This window comes from Lygodium microphyllum, chromosome 29 (genome assembly GCF_053477565.2).
Source record: "Lygodium microphyllum isolate KBCC chromosome 29, Lygodium_microphyllum_v1.1.10, whole genome shotgun sequence".
Classification (NCBI taxonomy): Eukaryota; Viridiplantae; Streptophyta; class Polypodiopsida; order Schizaeales; family Lygodiaceae; genus Lygodium; species Lygodium microphyllum.
The window spans coordinates 72,644,538-72,665,466 of NC_141163.1; the positions used below are offsets into that span (position 1 = coordinate 72,644,538).

Below are 20,929 nucleotides of genomic sequence, written 5' to 3' on the forward strand. Positions count from 1 at the left end.
CTTTTAAGTATTCAGGTCCTGGCAATCATGCTGATGGCACATTCATGGATTCAGATGGGTGCAGTGCAGCTGAGAACATCTAGGGGGAGAATGTATTAAGCCAGGCAATGGGTTTGAGGATGCATGTGCAGGTGGTCAGGCACAAGCAGGTGTAGTGGTATAACAACAGTCAGCAGACATCATGCCACATAGCAATTGACAGAAGGTTCACCGCATTGGTAGGCTGATCAGCCAGTTCCATGGGCCCCTCCTTCAAAGGGGCACTTCCCTTTTCCCACCATCATCAGCGAGATGGAGAACCCGACGAAATGAGTTCATGGCTAAAGCATTATAGCTGAGAAATAACCACCACATCCACAGTCCTCCAAAATTACTGTAGACCTAGAAAATTCTACCAAACAATTGATGGAAACAAAGATGAGGTTGAGATTGGGCAGGTTAGAGAAATGACCTTAAGCTGCAAATGTAAGAAATAAACAAAGGAACTTGAACCCATTCCCCATTTCTTCCAAAAAGAGACTTATTGTGCAAGATTTCCAAGAATGCAATCTCCAAATATGCCTGACATGGTACTTATGGTCACCTTACATGTCCAAAGTTGCTTAATGGCATTGTAGAGTCCCAACAGTTGACAATAGGTGGCTTATCTCAAGGCTACATATACTTTCTGGGTACAGTTATTGACCAACAACCCCTTGCACAACAAAGAACATTGGCAAGGTCTTTGCCTGGACATTGGAGATCACTTCTTTGATTGACAAGCTGCCACATGATTAAGTGTATCATACGATAGGGTTCAATGACATAGTGCAGGCCTTTTCTGATACACAATGATTTGAGTATGCAAGGGAATGGCATATTATGGAAGCTTGTAAAAAAGCTTGCTTTAACAATTTGATTGACAAGCTGCCACATGATTAAGTGTATCATACGATAGGGTTCAATGACATAGTGCAGGCCTTTTCTGATACACAATGATTTGAGTATGCAAGGGAATGGCATATCATAGAAGCTTGTAAAAAAGCTTGCTTTAACAATTAACTAGCTGTAGAGAATAAAGGACCACCATGCCTTTTATACATGCTCAGGAGTGAACACACCCTTACCACCTGTACTTTACATATATCTATCACAAAAACCTAAAACAGGTACAACTGTATTGTCCACACATCGTGCATCTCCTATGCACCTGTCACTTGAAACTGGTATCAGACCGTAGTATTGCAAGCCCGCTTCCCGGAGTCCATTCAAGCTGTTCAAGCTGTCACCATCAGTTCTGACCAGGTGCAGGTCACTAGGGGCAGTTTGCAGATCACGCAGGGTGCAGGCACTGGTCACGCTGACCAGGCACAGGTGGCAGGTCGAAATCAGGAGCAGGTCGCAGTCACAATCAGTCGCAGTCCAGTGCAGGTGTCACAGTGGCAGTCAGGTGAGTTCGACGCAGGTTGCGGGCAGCATCCTGACAGTCAACGGTTTTCTTTTCAAGCAAAAAATTCACGTTTTATTTTCCAAAGGCTTATCCTTGGTAACTTTTGGCGGGCTGTCACGTGCGTGTAAGCATAGTTCGAAAAATCTGAAAGATTGGGCATGCATTTACTCCCCAAAATTGGGGCTTTTGGCATATGTCCAAATATTTTACTCAGCTGAGTAAAATTTGTGGAATTTGCACACATTCGGGTCTCACAAATTGGGGCTTTTCATGTATTTGGGGAAATTGCAATGGGACATGTAAAATTTCCTGAAATTTTGACACACTAGACCCTGCATAATTTGGGGCTTTCGCAAAATTTGCAAAATTTGTGTCAAATTTGGTCTTGGTATGTACTTTTGATGTAATTTCTATGCAAATTGAAGGATATTGGACCCCAGGAAAATTTGGGGCTTTTGCAAAATTTGTGAAAATTTGGCAAATTTGGATTGTGGAATCTACTCAGGTGTCACTATTGATGCAATTTGAGCCTGTGGAAATTTGGAGCAAAAATTGCAGCTAAAATTTGGGGCTTTCTCATGCAATTGATGTATTAGCTCATGGCACAACTGCAATTACTTGTGGTGCGCTGTAGTGCACATTTTGTGACACTGAAAATTGATTTGCAAATGAAATTTCTGTAATTACTTGGTTTTTCATTGCTAGTTGGTACTTGTTTTGTACCTTGGACCTTGGTCAATCGTGTGACAATTGAGCTTACATTTGTTGACTTTTGAGTCACTGCTGAGCTGTAAATTATGGCTGGCAGCAGTGATAACAGCAATCTTTTGCACATTATGGCAAAAGCAATGTTATAATGTCTTGGTGCAGAAGAAATAGGTGAAGCCCATAAAGACAAAAGGAATAAAACCAGCAACCATGGATCAAGATGAGTGGGATAAGTTACATGAGCTTGCATGCTCTACCACAAAGCTTTCAGTGTCAGACACTTTGCTCTTTAACATAGAGAAATTGAAATCTGCTTATGATATGTGGCAAAGACTTGAGGAGTTATATGCTCACAAAAGTGCAACAAGTAAGGTTTATTGGTTGAAAAATGTAATGGACCTTCATATGAAGGAAGGTACAACCATGCCTATACATTTAAATGAGTCTAACTCTATTTTCAGCTAGCTGATTGCTTTGGAATTCCACATTGATGAGGACTTCAAGGCAACATTTTTACTATGCACTTTGCCTGAAAGTTGGGACACTTTTATGATAGCAAGGAGTAACTCCAATGCCATGCTATTATATTTAGATGTGGAGAGCTCTTTACTCATGGAAGAGCTAAACATGCAAAATAATTAAGCAAACAAGTCTTTCAATGCACTGCATACTGGAGGCAAATTCCAACAAAAGGGTAATTCTGAAAACAAAGCATGTAACAAATCTCGTGGAAAAAATGTAGAGTGCCATCATTGTGGCAAGAAAGGGCATTCCAATCGAGATTGCTTTAAGTGAAAGAAAGAGAAGGGCAAGGGCAAAAGCACTGATGATAGCAAAGATGAGAAAAAGAATAGTCAACATGCATAGAAGAGCAATGTAAAGATAGTGAGGAAGTCAATGTAGTCAGTCACGAGAGTGATAGTGGCAGTGATGTACTCTTTGCTTCTTCTTTTAGCACACAATCATTGGTTGCAGATTCTGATAATGACATGTACACTTGGATTCTTGATTCAAGTGCTTCATTCCATGGGGCACCACATCACGTACAACAAGCCTTCCTCCTTGGATAGGATGGTAAATAGCTTGATTAAGCATTATTTACAGCAACTAACACATTCACAAAAATGAAATGCACACTTTACCATATAATCTTGGACATTGGACACCCTGTTGGCCCCAAAACTAGCACCCCTTTCGATATTTATTTAACTTAATTATTGAAGAAGTTGATGTACAATGGGATTCTCCCAAACTCTTTCGGTATTCCAACTCCCCTTGCTGTCCAAAATGACCAACAAGTCTTCAATCTGATTTGTCCCTTCATTCAGGCAATCAATTGGCCTTCACCCGCTTTGATGGAAATGGAAAATGCCCCAAATTCATTGATTTGGTTCCCCCCACTTGAACTTCACTAAAAACAACTTCATCCCTGTTGAATCCAAGTCTTGGAGCTTCCAATTTTTGGCATGCTTCCCGAGGTTGCTGCTAAACCCTAATTTCTACTGCAGATTAGGGTTTACACCAGAGATATCTGAAATTTCTCAGCCTTTGGTAATCTCAATGCTGTAATATTTGGAGTAAAGCTAGGAGATGAGAGAGAATGTTGAGAAGAGAGAAAATTCAGACTTTCTTCGCAAAGAATTGAAGAAAATATGTCACTTACTATTGCAACATTGTCTCAACAGCTTGTAGATGTAAAGAACTGAAGAAAATCAATCATTTACTGCTGCTACACTGTCTCAACAGCTTGTAGATGCTGTCGTCTACTGTTGATTGGTCTTCTCCTACCTTTAGCTACCTCAAAAGGTCCTCCAATGGCTACAAATACGACCAACATCATCTCCTCCCTCCCTCTTGCAGGCTGAATCCACTCAAATGCCTCTCTTCAACCTTTAAAAACGTTTTTCAATCTTGTATGGGCATTTTTTACGAGAGATAGCCTTTCCAAATGGTATTTTCAACATTATCCATAATTAAATATTAATTTTTAATCTTTCAACCCTGAAAAATAACTTGACTGGCCAATAATTAAATTGGCTGGGCAACTTTCATTCCCGAGTGTCTCTACACCATCTTTGACCATCACATTGGTGTTAGGTACTATTAAATGCCACTTCTCTAGTGTCACCACAACTGACACTTATAACCAAATGAATAACCTAGGCTAACAACTAGTCTCACTAACTGACACTTATAGCCAAATGAGTGACGTTTTTCAATCTTGTATGGGCATTTTAGACAAGTGGCAGCCTTCCCAAATGGTTTTTTCAATATTACCCATAATTAAATATTAATTTTTTGTCTTTTAATACTTAAAATTAATCTAATAATTATTTTAGTACCCTGAAAAATAACTTGACTCGCCAATAAATAAATTGGCTAGGCACTTTCATTCCCGAGTATCTCTACACCATCTTTAACCATCACATTGGTGTTAGGTACCATTAAATTCCACTTCTCTAGTGCCACCATGACACTTATAGCCAAATAAATGACCTAGGCCAACAACTAGCATTAGATACCACCAAGTACACGTGCCGCATAACTTACAACAACTTTTACATTTAACATCCTGTAATTTCCTCAGGTCTCAAGCTCGTAAATTTATTCTAACCCTAGTTACACCTCACATGTGCAACATTTACTTAACCATGTGGTTAAAAATTAATCCACATGTTAAGTGAGGTTTCAAAACTACATGTTTTCATGACATCATGAGTAGTTTTCTGACTACCATGGTGGTAGACATAGTGTTGTCTACTTAGGAAACAACTATGCATGTGACATTGCAAGGATTGACAGTGTGCAGTTGGTATTTCAACATGGTTCAGTATTCACCTTGCATAATGTGAGACATATACCCTAGCTCAAAAAGAGCTTGATAAGCACATGACAACTAGATCATGAAGGCTATCACACCACTTTTGGGAATGACAAACGGAAGATATGTAAGGGATCTAGGATTGTTGCTAAGAGCTCTAAGAGTGATACTTTGTATCCATTATATGTATCTAGTGTGCATGATCGTGTTGTCATCAAAATAGAGCATGCAAGTGTGTCCTTGTAGCATAGCCAATTGGGACACATAAGTCAAACTAGAATAAAAGTGCTTTTTTGTTTAGGTTATTTGCCGTGTTTGAGGTATGTTGATTTTGATCATTGCATATTTGGTAAGCAACTCGAACATCATATAAAAAGTCTCTTTCATTAAAATCTTCGCCCTTAGAGATGGTACATTTAAATGTATGTGAAATGCCAAGGTTGTCTTTAGAGGGAAATAAATAATTTATCACATTTGGTGATGAGGTCATACACAAAGGATAGGTTTATTTGATCCGTAGTAAAGACAAGGCATTAGATAAGTTTAAAAAATTCCGAGCACTTACTGAAAATATGATCAACAAGACATTAAAGTGTCTACACTTTGACAATGCTAGGAAATGTGTCATTAGCTTTTCAAGCCTTTTGTGACAACAAAGGGATAAACAGGGAGCTCATTGCCCCTTATTATCCACCCCAAAACGGTGTTGCAGAGCGTATGAATAGGACTATTTAGGAGAAGATTCATACCATGTTGTCTCATACTGCATTACCTCCTGGATTTTCGGCGAAGGTTGTTTTTATAGCTGAAAACTTGATAAACCGATCATTGAACAAGCCTTTGGAGAGAAGAGTCCCTCAAGGAGAAGTGTAGTCGAGCAAGCCACCTTTGTATGCACACTTCAAAGTATTTGGTTGTAAGGCTTTTCGTGCACATACGTAAGCAACAAAGCAACAAAGTGGAGCCAAAGTCATGTAAATGCATTTTTCTAGGATATGGTGACAAGGGTGAAATGGGGTATAGATTATGGGATCTTGAGAAAAGGAAAATTGTATGTAACAACAGCATTATATTTCAAGAAGATCGCATGCATAAACAACCCGAAAAGACTGAGGAAGTTGGAAGGGTTGTATTCCGAGAAGAGATACCAATAGGATAGCAAAGAGTATCTACTGTACAACAACAAATACCTGCTGTAAATGACCCTATAAATGCAGGGAATGATGCTGAAATTAAATAGCAGGAAGTTGCCCATGCTATATCACGACTTCAACAAGAAAATGTGCCAGTATAATAGTTGGAACAAGCAAGACAGCATGCTGCACAATTTGAACAACAAGCTGCTAGTGCAAATTTGCAAGCTGAACAGCCAGCAAACACTGATCATTGGGTCTGTAGGTTGACCAAAAATACCAAACCGCTAGAGAGATTTGTTCCTGGCGCAAATTATGTTGCTGATTATGTCATGTTGAGAGATTGTGGTGGACCATCATGCTTCAAGGAAGCAATGGACAGCAAGAAATGGCATAAAACTATGCTGTTAGAGATGGAATCTCTAAAGAAGAATGGTACTTGGGATTTGGTGCACTTGCCAAAAGGGTAGAAAGTCCTACCATGCAAATCGGTTTACAATATGAAAGCCACTTCTATTTCCTCCCCAAAGTACAAAGCACGACTTGTTACAAAGGGGTACAAGCAAGAACATGGGATTTTTTACAAGATCTTTTCTCTTGTAGTCAAGATGACTACTTTGCGAACCATATTGGGCTTGGTTGCATGTGAGGATATGGAACTCATACACATGGATATAAAGATTGCTTTCTTAGATGGTGATTTGCATGAGAACATATATATGCAATAGCCAAAACGTTTTGTGACCAAGGGGCAAGTAAAGATAGTATTTTAACTCAATAAAAGCTTGTATGGGTTGAAATAAGCACCGCGTGAATGGTATCATAAGTTTGATACATTCGTGCAATCTCAAGGACATAAGGGCCTTACGGAGGCCCTGCCACACACGGAGCAAGCTGCGTAGAAAGGGTGATCTTGGGGGTGGGGGATCTGGGGTGACGTGAAGATCCATCTCAGGGACGGCCTCCACTCACCGCCAAGCCTCGGTCTACAGTCCTGAAGACCCTCCTGCAATAGGGCCTTCCAGATCTGCCCTCCCGGTGTGAGGCCGTAGACAACTAGCTTGCCCAGGAGGGCCATACTCTGATACTCTGGGTCTATGATCCCAAGCCCTCTCTCTGACTGATGTCGTATAATGGTCGCCCACGCCACCTTGGCCCTGGAATCCCTAGAGCCATCTGAACCGGACCAAAGGAAATTCCGCGGTAGGCGGCGAAGCTGCATTACGTAGGAGGAGGAGAAGCACTAACACGAGGCGATGTACCAGGCCGTCGCTAGGAGGACTTGGTTAACTACCAGGGCTCAACCGGCTAGTGAGAGGCGAGCCGTGCTCCAATGGGTCAGCTTCCTCCGAATAGAATCGAGGACTGGAAGAAACTGCTGGGCGGGAGTGATGTCGAGTCCCACTTGGAACCCTAGGTACCGGACAGTCTGTCCTCTGCTCACCCATCTAAATCCCAGGTGGACGCCCCACTCCGTGCTAGAGTTCGGATCTGTGAGGAAACCAACCGACTTTCGCCAGTTGATTTTCGCTCCCGCTGCAGAACAGAACACCTCAAGAGCCAACCTCACTCTTTCCAGCATCAACTCGTCATCCTCTATGTAAAGCGTTGTATCATCTGCATACTCTAAGTCTAACAACTCGGTCTCCTCTCTTACTAGAAGTCGCAGGCCATGTAAACTGCTCACACGTGACCTGAGAAAGTGAGACATCGCCTCTACAAAGAGAAGGAACATGAACGGGGCCAAAGGGCAGCCCTGTAGGACCAATCTCTCCAGCCAAAACTCCTCCCCTCGCCTCCCTCCTACGAAAACCCTACTGATGGCCGATCTGTAAAGTGCGGAGACCTTGGAAATCCAAGCCTGGGGAAAACCCAACCTCACCATGGTGCCCTCTAGAAAATCCCAATCCACCCTGTCATAGGCTTTCTCAAAATCCAAGAGTAGTTCGGCCAGTCTCTGCCCACTGTACTAGGGCCACTCTGTCGCCTCAAAGAAGGTGAATACATTGTCTAGGATGCTCCTATCTTGGACAAAGCCTGTCTGTGTGTCATGGATGATGTCTGGAAGCAAGGGGCGTAGTCGCCTACCAATCATCTTTGCCAGTGTCTTATAGGCCACTGACAGTAAGGTGATCAATCTCCACTGGGAAAGCTGCAACCGGTCTCCCCCTTTGGGGAGAAGACTGATAAGGCTTGCCGATAGACTCCCTAGCATCTGTCGTGAATTGCAAATCTCCTGAAAGGCCAACAGTAGGGGGTCCTTCACCGCTTCCCAGAAGGAAGTGAAGAAAGCCTTAGAGAGGCCATCCTCTCCTAGGCATTTCTGCCCATCCTGTGTATGGAAAGCCTCCTCTAGTTCCTTCTCTCTGAAGGGGGCTAGGAGGGAGCGTCCCATCTCCTCTATGACAAGGGACGAGATATTATCCCAAACCTATTGTCTACATCGTTGTTCTTTAGCTGAGGCTGTCTCCTGCTAGAAGAGGCGACGATAGTAGTCGGTGGCAATCTCCATCACCTCGTTTGGGCTAGAACAGATCCTCCCATACTGATCTCGGAGGCTGCATATCTGCTCTCCTGAGGTGCGAGGCTGGTGTACCTGAAAAAACTCCCTGTACATCGTGTCCCCCTTCCGCGCCTAGAAAGCTGCTGAGGTGCGGAAAGAGAACTCAGAGCACCTGTCCTCTAGGCCAGCAAGGGCTGCTTGCGCACGCACCTCCTGTGTGTGGAGAGCAGGATCTGCTGGTGCCACCTGTAATAATCTCTGCATGGCTGCAAGGTCCCGCCGGAGTGCTCTCTCCTCCTCCCAGCTCTGCTGCCTGGCCTGTATGGCTGCCTCTTGGCAAATCCTGCTCGACCCAACTAGGGCCTCTACGACCTCCTCTGCGAATTGGCCCCTCTTGCCCCACTCTCTAGTCCAAATCTGCTCTATCTGTCTCGTCATCTCCTCCCTCCTGTAGCTCAAGTCAAGGATCCGACAAGAACGTGAATCTAGGGCAGATGCTGGGGGATCTAGTGTCAGGAGAACCGGGCAATGATCAGACAACATGGTGCCCCGCCAACTGCCCAATCTGGCCTCCTTGAGAGCCTCCCCACTCTCCCACATAAAACCTATCCAACCGCTCCAGCAAGGCTCCACCTAGCCGTCTGTATCCCCAAGAGAAGTCCAGCGACCTCTCCCTCTTGTGGAAGGCAAGGTCTCTCCAAGCATCGCGTGCTCCTACTGCCAGTAGAAACACCTCCCATGCCTCCTGCTCCTCCCCGGCCATACCCTAGTAGTTTCTCCCTCTGCCCTGCTGATCCTCCAAAGCCTCTAGGTTGTTGAAGTCTCCTCCAACAATCCAGGAGTCCACCTCTGGGAGTCCTTCCGCAATCTCCACCCAGAACCTGCTGCGTGCCCTAACCTCCGTACCCAGAACCTGCTGCGTGCCCTAACCTCCGTAGGGGCATAGATATTGAGGACTCCAAGGCAGAGTCCCTAATATCCAATCTGATCCATAGCACCCTCCTTGCCACTATTGTCTCGTGGTCTCAAACACAAGCGGTAAGACTCGGACCAATAGAGGTGCACATGCCTCCACTCCTACCATGGGCACCTATGGCGTGCTCCCAGTAAGCGTGCGAGCTGCCTGGGAGTACCTTCCCTACCCGCTAGGCCTGGGCGAGGGTGAGCTTGTGCTCCTGTAGAAGTAAGATATCGATCCGTCCGGCCAGGGCAAGCTGCAACTCCTGTCAAACAATCAATTTCTTGGAACCACGTGCCCCACTGTAGTGGAGGCTATTCACATTCCAAGATGCAAGGTGTAAGCTCATAAGGAAACCTGTGACTGCCCGAACAGGCATCTGTTCGGTGTGGAGGCTGCTGATGACGAGGAGAAGCTATGAGGCATGCAGGTGCGCTTTGCCGTTGGTCTGAATGGCGAGCTCCATTCCCCCATGGTGGCCCTCGGCCGGACCATAGGGGTGATAGAAGTTCCAGGTGGTACTATCAATGCATCTATCAGCCATGCAGAGAGTTGAGACTCTATGTACTGGTAGAAACGGGCCGCCTGTGCCAGGGGCCACTTGATTGCATCCCTCGGACCCCTCCACTGTGGAGGGGCTCGAAAGATAACGCTGGGGTGAGGGACCTAAGCTCCAGCCCACCAGTTAATGTCCATCATGCAGCTAGGCCACTATTGTGCAAACAATGCTAGTCCTTCTCCCATCCACTGGGAGGTGTAGTCCGCCACCTGACTCTTCAACTCTTCCTCTACCTGTGTCGTCGTCCACTCCCCTGAGTGAGAGGACTGAAGAAAAAACGCATAGTTTGGTCCATCCAGTGGTGCTAGAAGATGGACCTTGCTCCTCCTTGACTTACGAACCACGAAGATCCCCACCTCTAGAGATAGTGGGAACTCTCCGCGCTCCGCAACTCTCAAGTGAGACCATTGGCCACTGCAGAAGAACTCCTGTGGCAACGTGTGCCTGTCTTGGGAACATGTGACAGGCGGCAGGGGTGGATGAGCTAGTGGTTGTATGGGAAGGGGAGGACTGCTAGTGTGAACAGGATATAGGCGTGTGTGGCTCATCACCTCTTGTGGGCGAAGGGGGGGTGGGTCTGGGGGCGATCGCCTTAACCAAGTGCAAATCAGGGGGGATGCTCGGTACAGGAGGTGGTGGGGGGAGGATGATCGAGGAATGGTGGGATGAACGGAAGTACATCGAGGTGTGTGTGTGTGTGGGGGGGGGGGGAAGGGGGAGGAGCCATGGGATGTGGAGGGCGGTGGGTGTGGGGACTCAGGAGAGATAGTGTGTGGCACGGGTGGTGGATGTAGGGGGATGTGGTCTTGCCAGGTGGGGCAAGTAGGGGGGGCTGTGGAGTGCTCTGCCGAGGGGGCGTCACGCACCCTTCTACTTCCTGTCGAGGCTGGGTTTGAGACACTGGCTGCGCCCCCCTGCTATTTCCCTCTCTGTCATCTTTGGACCCATGTAAAGCCATCAGCATCCACCTGCAGGCCTGTCAACAGAGCCACATTGGCTCCGAAACGCGTGTAACCTACTGCATGATACCCAAAGTCGTGGCAACGCAAGCACTGCCCTGGTTGCCCCGTCACAATGACCTGCTGCCTAAAGGAGTGTCTGCTTGCCTCAATCTCTAGGAACTATGGGATATTCTTAACTACTTTCATTGCCACCCATACCTTTGAGACTCTTGTCGCTGTCACTGCATCTGTGAAGGGCGCAAGGAGGATAGTGCCGAAGAGCCGACCAAAGTCTTTCACTAGAGCTGGCGATACTCTATCACCAAGCCGAGGAAAAGAAGGGTGACTGGGTGCCGGAGAAACCTATTGTGGAGTGCAAACGCCTCCACAGTAAAGCTGTTGTACCAAGGGACCATGTATATGACCCCCTTCATGGACGCATATGGTTAACTGGCGAGTAACTCGCGAGCTGCGTCCACCGAACTAAGCCGGACCATGAAGATCCCTTGGCACATTGAGACCACCTTCACGATCTGCGCTGTGCCGATGTGCAACGTGGAGTGAAGCCAATCCCGAAGCTAGGCCCTAGCTGGGGAATGTCCTACTACCTGACCATAAATCACTATTTCCTTTAGCTCCAACTACTTAGCTCGGACGGCTAAGAGCTGCTCCTCAGAGAGGACAACACGTAAGGTGTTTGACTGGGGGACACTTGCTGAGTGTGTTGGCATCCAACCAGAGGTTTCCATTGCGCGTACCTTCTACAAGGACTACCAATCACGTCGCAGTGCTACCTGAAGGGGAGGGAAGTTGCTGCAGATCAAGGGAGCAACTTGGAGGGTGGGGAATCAATGGCGAAGGGAGGAGATCGCTTCTATTTCAACACACAGCAAACGGGTTCGGGGTTGCGGATGGAGGCAGCGCACTGAGGGGGGGAGGGGAGGGAGGAGCGAAGTATAAGGCGGCGCGATGGCGGCACGCAACGACGTGACAGGGTAACGGGCAGTGATTGAGTGAGGGTGGCGTGGCGAGACAGTCGAGGCGGGGGGTAGCACGCGACGCGATGGGAGGAGCTTGGTCAAAGTTCGAGGATGCTATATCTCCAACTTTACTTAAAGGTGAAGCTCTAACATCTTTCCACAAGGCAAGACTAGTTGCCAAAGGGTATGCACAAAAGGAAGGGATTGACGTCCAAGAGGTCTTCTCACTTGTTGTGAAGATGACCACTCTACGTGTGGTTTTTGCTCTCACTGTTGTATTGGACTTAAGAGCTGTATCAAATGGATGTAAAAACACCTTTCTTGCATGGTGACATTGATAAGGAAATCTACACGAAACAACCCGAGGGCTTTGTAGTTCCTAGAAAAGAGCAGATGGTGTGTAAACTAAAACGCAACCTCTATGGACTAAAGCAAGCACCACGACAGTGGTACAAAAAGTTTGACACTTTATGCTATCTCATGAGTTTACACACAGTCATGCAGATCATTGCTTGTACATGAAAAAGGATACAGATGGCAACCCCATCGTACTTGTTTTATATGTGGATGATATGTCGCTAGCTGGGAAAATTAAGACTAGCTTGGATGCTCTCAAAAATCAGCTGAAATCAGCTTTCTCCATGAAAGATTTAGGGAATGCAGAGCATGTTTTGGGCATGAGGATTTGTAGAGATAGAATGCAAAACTTGTTTTTATCTCAAGAAAAGTACATTGAAAAGGTACTGGACAGATTTAACATGGCTGAAGCTAAGGAGCACACAACTTTGCAGTTTGGCAAAAACAATGCTACAATATCCTGTTGCAAAAGAAGCAGGCAAAGCCGATTAAAACCAAAGGGGAAAAGCCCACGGCCCACGGACATGAAACAAGAAGAGTGGGATGAGTTAAATGAGCTTACATGCTCAACCATCGAGCTATCAATTTCTAATGCCTTGGTGTTTAACATTGAAGGTTTGGATTCTGTGTATACTATATGGACTCAACTGGAAGAATTGTATGCACAGAAAAGTGCTGCAAGCAAAGTGTATTGGCTGAAAAAGCTTATGGATTTGCGTATGAAAGAGAATACAGCAATGTCTACTCACTTGAGTGAGTTTAACTCTATTTTCAACCAGTTGGTTGCCTTGAAGTTCATGATTGATGAGGAATTTAAGGCTACTTTCTTGCTTTGTACTCTACCAAAGAGTTGGGATACATTCAGGACTACTATGAGCAATTCAAATGCGATTCTTTTGTATGCTGATATAGAGAGTGCTCTACTCATGGAAGAAATGAATCGGTAGAATAATGCATCCAGTAAGTCTTCTAATGCTTTGTATACTAGGAATAGATCACAACAAAAAGGTAAATATGATAGCAAGGGATGCAATAAATCAAGTGGCAAAGATGTTGAATGCAATCATTGTGGCAAGAGGGGTCACTTTAAACATGACTGCTGCAAATGGAAAAAAGAGAAAGGAAAGGGTAAGACGACAGATGATAGCAAGGAAGAGAAGAAGAACAGTCAGCCTAAGAAAAGCAGTGTAAAAATCAAAGAGGTAAATGTAGTCACTTATGACAGTGATAGTGGGAGTGACGTACTCTTTGTCTCTTCACACTTTAGTGCACATGCTTTACTTGCAGATACAAATGATGACATGCATACCTGGATTCTCGATTCACGTGCTTCCTTTCATGTCACCCCTCATCGTGAGTGGTTCTCTACCTATACAGGGACTCTCCACATATTCTCCATATGATTGGTGCACACACACACACAAAGGTATCCTTAAGCACTTATCCTAGTAGTATGTGAGATTATTATGCTTGTCGCACAGTGACTCAATGGAACAAAAACTAATTTGAAACCATCACTTAATGCTAAATCTATTGGAACAAATTACACAAAAAGCCCTAAAAAAGAAAACACAAAAAAGTCCATTGTCAATTCCATCTGCCTTTGCAAAACTTAGTAGGCCCCTAGGCAACCGACGTAAATCCTTGGTCCGATACCCTAGCCTCTTTGGGGTGATCACTTGGGCTCTCTCGGTAAGATCACCATCACCTTTGTAATCTCGGTAGGCCATTAGGCAACCAACATGCACCCTTTGCCCGATGCCCTAGCTACTTTGGGATGGGACACCTTGGCGTAAAAGAAAATTCTATATCAAGGATTTATTTCTCACAGCTAAATTTTGGGCCTAAGAGGGGGTGTTGAGCTAAAAATGCATTAGCTCGACTTAAACAGTCCCAAAACATGCTTAGTTAACTTAAAAACACCTTATTTTTTAAGAAAAAACACGATCTTATAGAGTTACTGTGTTCCACATGCAAAAAACTAATTTTGATATCCCAAACTTTCTATAAATAGACATGCAACCCACCACTCTCCCTCAATCTCGTTTTTGCAAGTTTCAAGAGTTGTATCTCTGTTGTCCACACCCCGTTCACGAAGGACACCACGGTCAAAGCTTCCCCCAACCATCTACTACCATCCGCTGCCTGAATTAAGTCTTTGTCTAGTACCCTAGAGCTGTCACCTATGGTCCATGTGTTGCATTTGATGCTAACATCAACACTCGGTGTTGTCGATAGCAGTCTCGAGATATCGCCCTAATCTTCTCTCCTCCACAAGTTGCGTTTAGAATTTTTGGCTGCTACCTTGATATTCTCTCCTCCACAAGCTATGTTTGCACCTAATAGCTATCACCCAATTTTTCTCTCTCCTCAAGTGCCTACGTTTTGTCTTTCTCTCTCCTACACTACCATCTACATCAAATTCGGCCTTCCTTAGCTGCATTTACTAGTGTTGGAGGCTACCTTTGCTACAATTTGAGATCTATTCGGAGTATAACACACTCTACAACTCATAAACTCTATCTTGATCTACAAGATACGAGAGTTCAAGATTCAGTATTCACTCCATAGTGTTACATAGTGTGTTTGCTACATGAGCATAGCATATTCACTATTCATTCATTTATCATTCATTCTCTTTACTATCTCTGAGTTACCCTAACCCTAACCCTAACTCTGTTATGCATTTATCAATCTATGCTTTATCATACAATTATTCTGCATTTTTTGCGTTTCGAGCATTTCTTCAAAAGCGGTAGCTCATAATAGAGCAACCACTTCATTGCCCTTCAATGCATTTTTCTCCTCCAATCGGAATTTTGTGTGCATTTCCTAGGCAATTTCTACATACATCAGTCTACTTTACCTACTGCACATTGTCCACATTTGTCAGGATTTTTCTATACTCCTGTAACATTCTTCCAGTATTAAATGCTGGTCAGCCCCCTCAAATGCAAGTTGGCCAATTTTTAAGATATTTGGCTATATATAGCCCCTAGTTGGCTGAGCTAGCTGGTTCTTAGCATTCCTGTGTCTTCTCTTTGGCAAGTGCATACTTTGACTTCGTGTCCATCATCTTCCTCCATTTTCAGTGCTGCCATTATTATCAACTTGATCTATGAGATATGGAGAATCGAAGCTCAGCTAAGTACACAGTTGATAGTGAAGAGAGTCAGAAAGTGAAGACACAACACGATTCCCAATACAATTATCAAAAAGTAATGAAAGTACAAAGTATAACCCTTAAACCTTAGGATTGTTAATGTGCATTCACACCTGAAAGGTGTAAAATAGGATAACTGTCCAAACTATGTAACATAAGCACATAAAATAGAAGATACTATAACTAGGAGAAAAGACCTCTCATAAGGAGAATAAAAAGTGTCCCACTGTTCTACTGCGATCATCAACAATCCTCTATGAGCATAGGCATGAGTCAAACCCAACAAACCCCCCTAGATTGAAAAGTGATTAGCATACAAGGATCATCTCACCACAGAAGATCAAACTTAAAGCATTGCGAAATGCTCCAAATTTGTCATGAGAAAGACCTTTGGTGAAGATATCTACTACATTACTGGTGGTAGGACAATAAACAAAGCTAATATCTCCTGCATGTAGCCTCTCTGTGACAAAGTGATAGCGAATCTCTATGTGTTTCGTGTGTGCATAAAACACTGGGTTTCATGCCACTGCAATGGCACTTTGACTATTAGTAAACAAAGAAGTAGGCTCAGTGACAAATACATCAAGATCAGCCAACAATTGTTTGTTGATAATGCAAGAGATGCAAGATGAGCCAAGAAAGAAACACTTTTTTCTCGTAGAGTGACATAAATCAAAATCACCAACCCAATCTGAATCACTGTGAGTATGTAGTTGCAATGGTTCTCCCTTGGTATAAAGCAATCCAAGAGTGCTAGTACCCTGCAAGTAACGAAACACACGCTTCACAACTTGCCAATGTGATATGCACCGGCTGTGCATATATCTATCTGCTCAAGGCTGAAATTGCAAACTGAATATCAAGCCTCGTATTGCATAAATAAATGAGACATCCAACTGCTGGAACATATGTATGGATGTCAAACAAATCACTGTCATCATGCTAAGACAGCTTGAGTTCAATCTCCATCGATGTACTAATTTGCTTGCAATCTTGTAAGCCAAGCCTCTCGAGGATTCTACCAATATATCTGGACTATGACAATCCAATGCCTCTAGCCTCATGAATGAACTAAATGCCCAAATAGTAATGCAAAGGCCCCAAATCTGGCAATTTAAAATTTTGTTGCAAATTTTTCTTGAATGCCGAAGGCTGATTAATATGTGCCCCTATAAGCAAAAGATCATCTACATAAAGACATATGACCAGCAAGAATCCCCCCTCTTTGCATACGTAAAGAGTAGGCTCTAATGGGCTGCTAATGAACCCTTGGCTGAGTAAAAAGGCATCAATTTTTGCATATCGAGCTCGTGGAGCTTGCTTTGGACCATACAAAGCCTTTTTCAACTTGCATACCAAGTGTTCGGATCCCGTAACTGCAAAACCAATGGGCTGCTTTACATACACTTCTTCTCAAAGTTCCCCATGTATAACTGCAATCTTAATATCAAGTTGGTGCACTATCCAATCATGATGGGCAGCCAAAGCAACCATACACCTAATGGTAGTCATACAAGATGTAGGAGCAAACGTCTCCTCATAGTCAATGCCCTTCTTTTGCGTGTAGCCTTTGGCCACAAGTCTAGCTTAATACTCATCAATGGATCCATCCACTTTTCTTTTCGACTTATAGACCCACTTTGTGCCAATGGCTTTCTTTCCAACAAGCAATGTCACTAAATCCCATGTTTGATTCTTTATGATAGAATAAAATTCAGCTTGCATTGCTGCCATCCAATGCACACTTTGTTGTGCATCCTCAAAAACATTCAAGCTCCTCACCTTAAGTGTGTGTGTTGCCATAATAAACTCCATTGTATTAGCATGACCATGCAGACGAGCTTGTCTTCTAGTATGACCAGCAATAGGAGCATCCAAATGACTATTTTTCATAGTCTACAAGTACCATCTGGGCATCTGCCTAGCTTCCTAACTATGTACAAGCTCTTGCTGAACCTCAAATTCAACATCTTGCTGAATATTCAGATCAGCCACAAGCTGAATTTCTACATTGCTCAATGGAGCACCTAGTTGAACATTGTGTTCATTTACTGAAAGTCTAGTTGTATCACCAATAGAAATGGGCATCAGCCCTTCAAACACTTCATTTGCAGCTTGATATGTATCAAAACCAGCAAGGGATAATTATAATTTTTCATCAAAAACCACATCCCTACTGACAAAGTTCTTGGAAACAAGATCATATAGTCTATACCCTTTGCTCTCACTATTGTACCCTACAAAAATGCATTTGACAGCCTTGTTGTCCAACTTCTTTCTTACTACTTTGGAAATATGAGCATACACTAGACACCCAAAAGTATGAAAGTGGCCAACTTAAGGTTTTTGGCTGTTCCAAGCCTCAAAAGGCATGACATTTTTTAATGCCTTGGTAGGGCACCTGCTCAAAACATGACAAGCACACATAATTGCTTCCATCCAAATGCCATGTGGCAAACTCTTAGCTTTCACCATACATTTGGCCATCTCCATGAGTGATCTATTCTTCCTTTCCGCAACCCCATTCTATTGTGGAGTATGTGCAATAGTGTACTAATGAACAATGCCTTTCTGCTTCAAAAAATTATTCAGCAATGAAGACATGTATTCCACCCCTCAGTCCGAACAGAGAGTCTTAATCCTGCAACTAGATTGATTTTCAGCAAGTGCAACAAAAGCCAAAACTGCACCATACACCTTTGACTTTTTCACCAATGAGTAGACCCAACAAAAACGAGTAAAGTCATCAATGAAGGTGACAAAATAATAAAATCCACCCAATGACTTTGTCTGCATAGATCCACATACATCTGAATGCACACTCTATAATCTGGCGGTTGCCTTAAAAGCAACATCACGAGGAAACGAGAATCAATGCATCTTCCCCAAAATGTCTCTCTCATAAATATGCTCACAAGGTCTCCCCAAGAGAGGTAAGCCATTTAGCATTTGAGTACGCTGCATAAGCATCAAATTAGCATAGTTGTCATACCCCATGCGAGCATGCCATAACTCTGTGTGTGACATAGCAGGAGTAAGAGTAGATACTAAAAAGACTGCCTGATCAATCGAATAGGCATCTAACTCATAGAGCCCATGACATAATGTGATAGTCAAAACCAAAGTCAAGAATTCTTTATCCTTGACGATGCATTTGGTATCATCAAATGTGACTTGCATACCACACTTTGCTAAAGAAGAAATGGACAACAAATTATTCTTTATGCTTGGCACAAATAACGCATCCTGTAAACGAAGAGTAGAGCCATCAATGGCTTTCAAAGCAATCTCCCCAACACCTCTAACAAGGTAAGATGCATTGTTGGCATACTGCACAAACTTACTAATAGGAGTTGCAATAACACAAGAAAACATATCCCTAAGAGATGTAATGTGCATAGAAGTACCACTATCAAAGAACCAAGTGCTACCATCCTTAGTAGAGCTAAGTGCTCTATCAACCCAAGAAGAGCCATAATTGCAAGATCGAGGTCTACAACAAAAGATGCGGACTCTATAGCAATAGAAGGTGCATCAGAAACAAACATCCCTAACTTCTTCTTCTTCTCCTTGGCAATGTGCTTTTTACATTCCATGATGTAATGACCTGGCTTCTTACAATAGTGGCACTTGCCCTTCTTGGCTTGTGTGCCCCTTGTTTCTTGTTGCTTTGTGAAGTACCTGAACTTCCAGAACTCCAAAGAACCAAGTGCTACCATCCTTAGTAGAGCTAAGTGCTCTATCAACCCAAGAAGAGCCATAATTGCAAGATCGAGGTCTACAACAAAAGATGCGGACTCTATAGCAATAGAAGGTGCATCAGAAACAAACATCCCTAACTTCTTCTTCTTCTCCTTGGCAATGTGCTTCTTACATTCCATGATGTAATGACCTGGCTTCTTACAATAGTGGCACTTGCCCTTCTTGGCTTGTGTGCCCCTTGTTTCTTGTTGCTTTGTGAAGTACCTGAACTTCCAGAACTCTGCAGAGCATATTTCGACTAGCTGCCCTTTCCCTTCTATATCACCATAAAAGCTTGTTCAAAGGCTATTACATCCACCTCACTGTTCTTTTTTGTTTGCTCTTCTTTTAGAAACAAATTAACAAACTGAAGAAAAGTAAGTGATTGCAGAGTAATTCTCATGGTGAAATCTAGGGCCATATGAAAGACCAAAGAAGAGGGCGACAAAGAATTCATAGTAGTAGAGATCAATTGTGCATACAAATAATACTCATCTACATTCATTAACTACATACACAAGTCCTGAATTTTGTTAAGATAATCATGCATGGAATCACCTTCATCCATCTTCACATGCTCAAGCTCTTTCTTCAAGAAAGAGATGCGTACTCATTTTTTCCAGCAACCATCTGCTTAAGTGCAAGCCATGCTTCGCATGAAGAAGCTACAAACCGTATATGCAGGATTATAGACCGCTAACCTATAATGCAATCAATGTCAATGCTTGAGCATCCTGTGTGTCCCAAGTCTTTTGTGATGCTCATCTTTGGGGAAGTGGTTGAGCGGGCATTTGACCACCTCCTCTTAGAGGAGATATTATAGGAGCCACAACTCTAGGATAAACTTCTTCACCACTAACATAATCCCAAAGATTTTTTGCAATCAGTACATTCTTCATCATGAAAGACCATAGAGAATAATTATTGCCGTCCAATCTATCCTCCTTAGATACATATGTGAATACATCACTCTGTCCCTGATCGGCCATAGTAAATGTCACTATTTCAAAGAGCACAAGAGCAAGAGCTAAAGCTGGAACAACCAAGAAATCTGAAAATTTCCAAAAATTGCAGCATGCACCACGTTGTAATTGACAAATTTGTGTCACACTCTGTCAAAACTATCCAATGTACATGCTATCCAATGCACAAACAATGCTTAGTAACACAACCAATACAAAAGCCCCAAATTTTTCTTGTCCAAAATGCACAACTTCAGTCTATTTCAGATTGAAGCTTTAGTACATATGTTAATGTCTACACTAAACCCAAAAGCCCCAAATTTTTTGGCCCAAATCCCAAGAAATTGCTGCAATGTGTGTGCCCAAAAGCACTTCCAAGAGCACAAATGCACTCCTCGGGCAAAATCCCCATGCTATAGCTTGGATTTTGCAAATAAAAAACTAATAAAGTATAATTGTCACCTAAGACAAGAGCTGGATCGCGCTGAAGGACCTGGCAGAGGTGGCAGTTGCTTGGCGGTTGACAAGCAAAGCTCACAAGCAAGGTGGTAGGAGGTGGAAGGAGCACCAGCGACCTAGAGGAGCGAGAAGATGCTGGCCAAAAGGCATGCATAGCTGCAAGAGCAAGCGGTGGCAACGCTACAAACCTGGGGGGCGCTTTGACCAAGTGG

General features: G+C 43.6%; 1 protein-coding gene across 1 annotated transcript in view; it reads right to left on the bottom strand.

Moving 5' to 3' along the window:
- The window catches only part of LOC148010787 (uncharacterized), a 28,852-nt gene that overhangs the window by 1,555 nt on the left and 6,368 nt on the right, over positions 1 to 20,929 (bottom strand). The gene's annotated exons all lie outside the window — the stretch shown is intronic.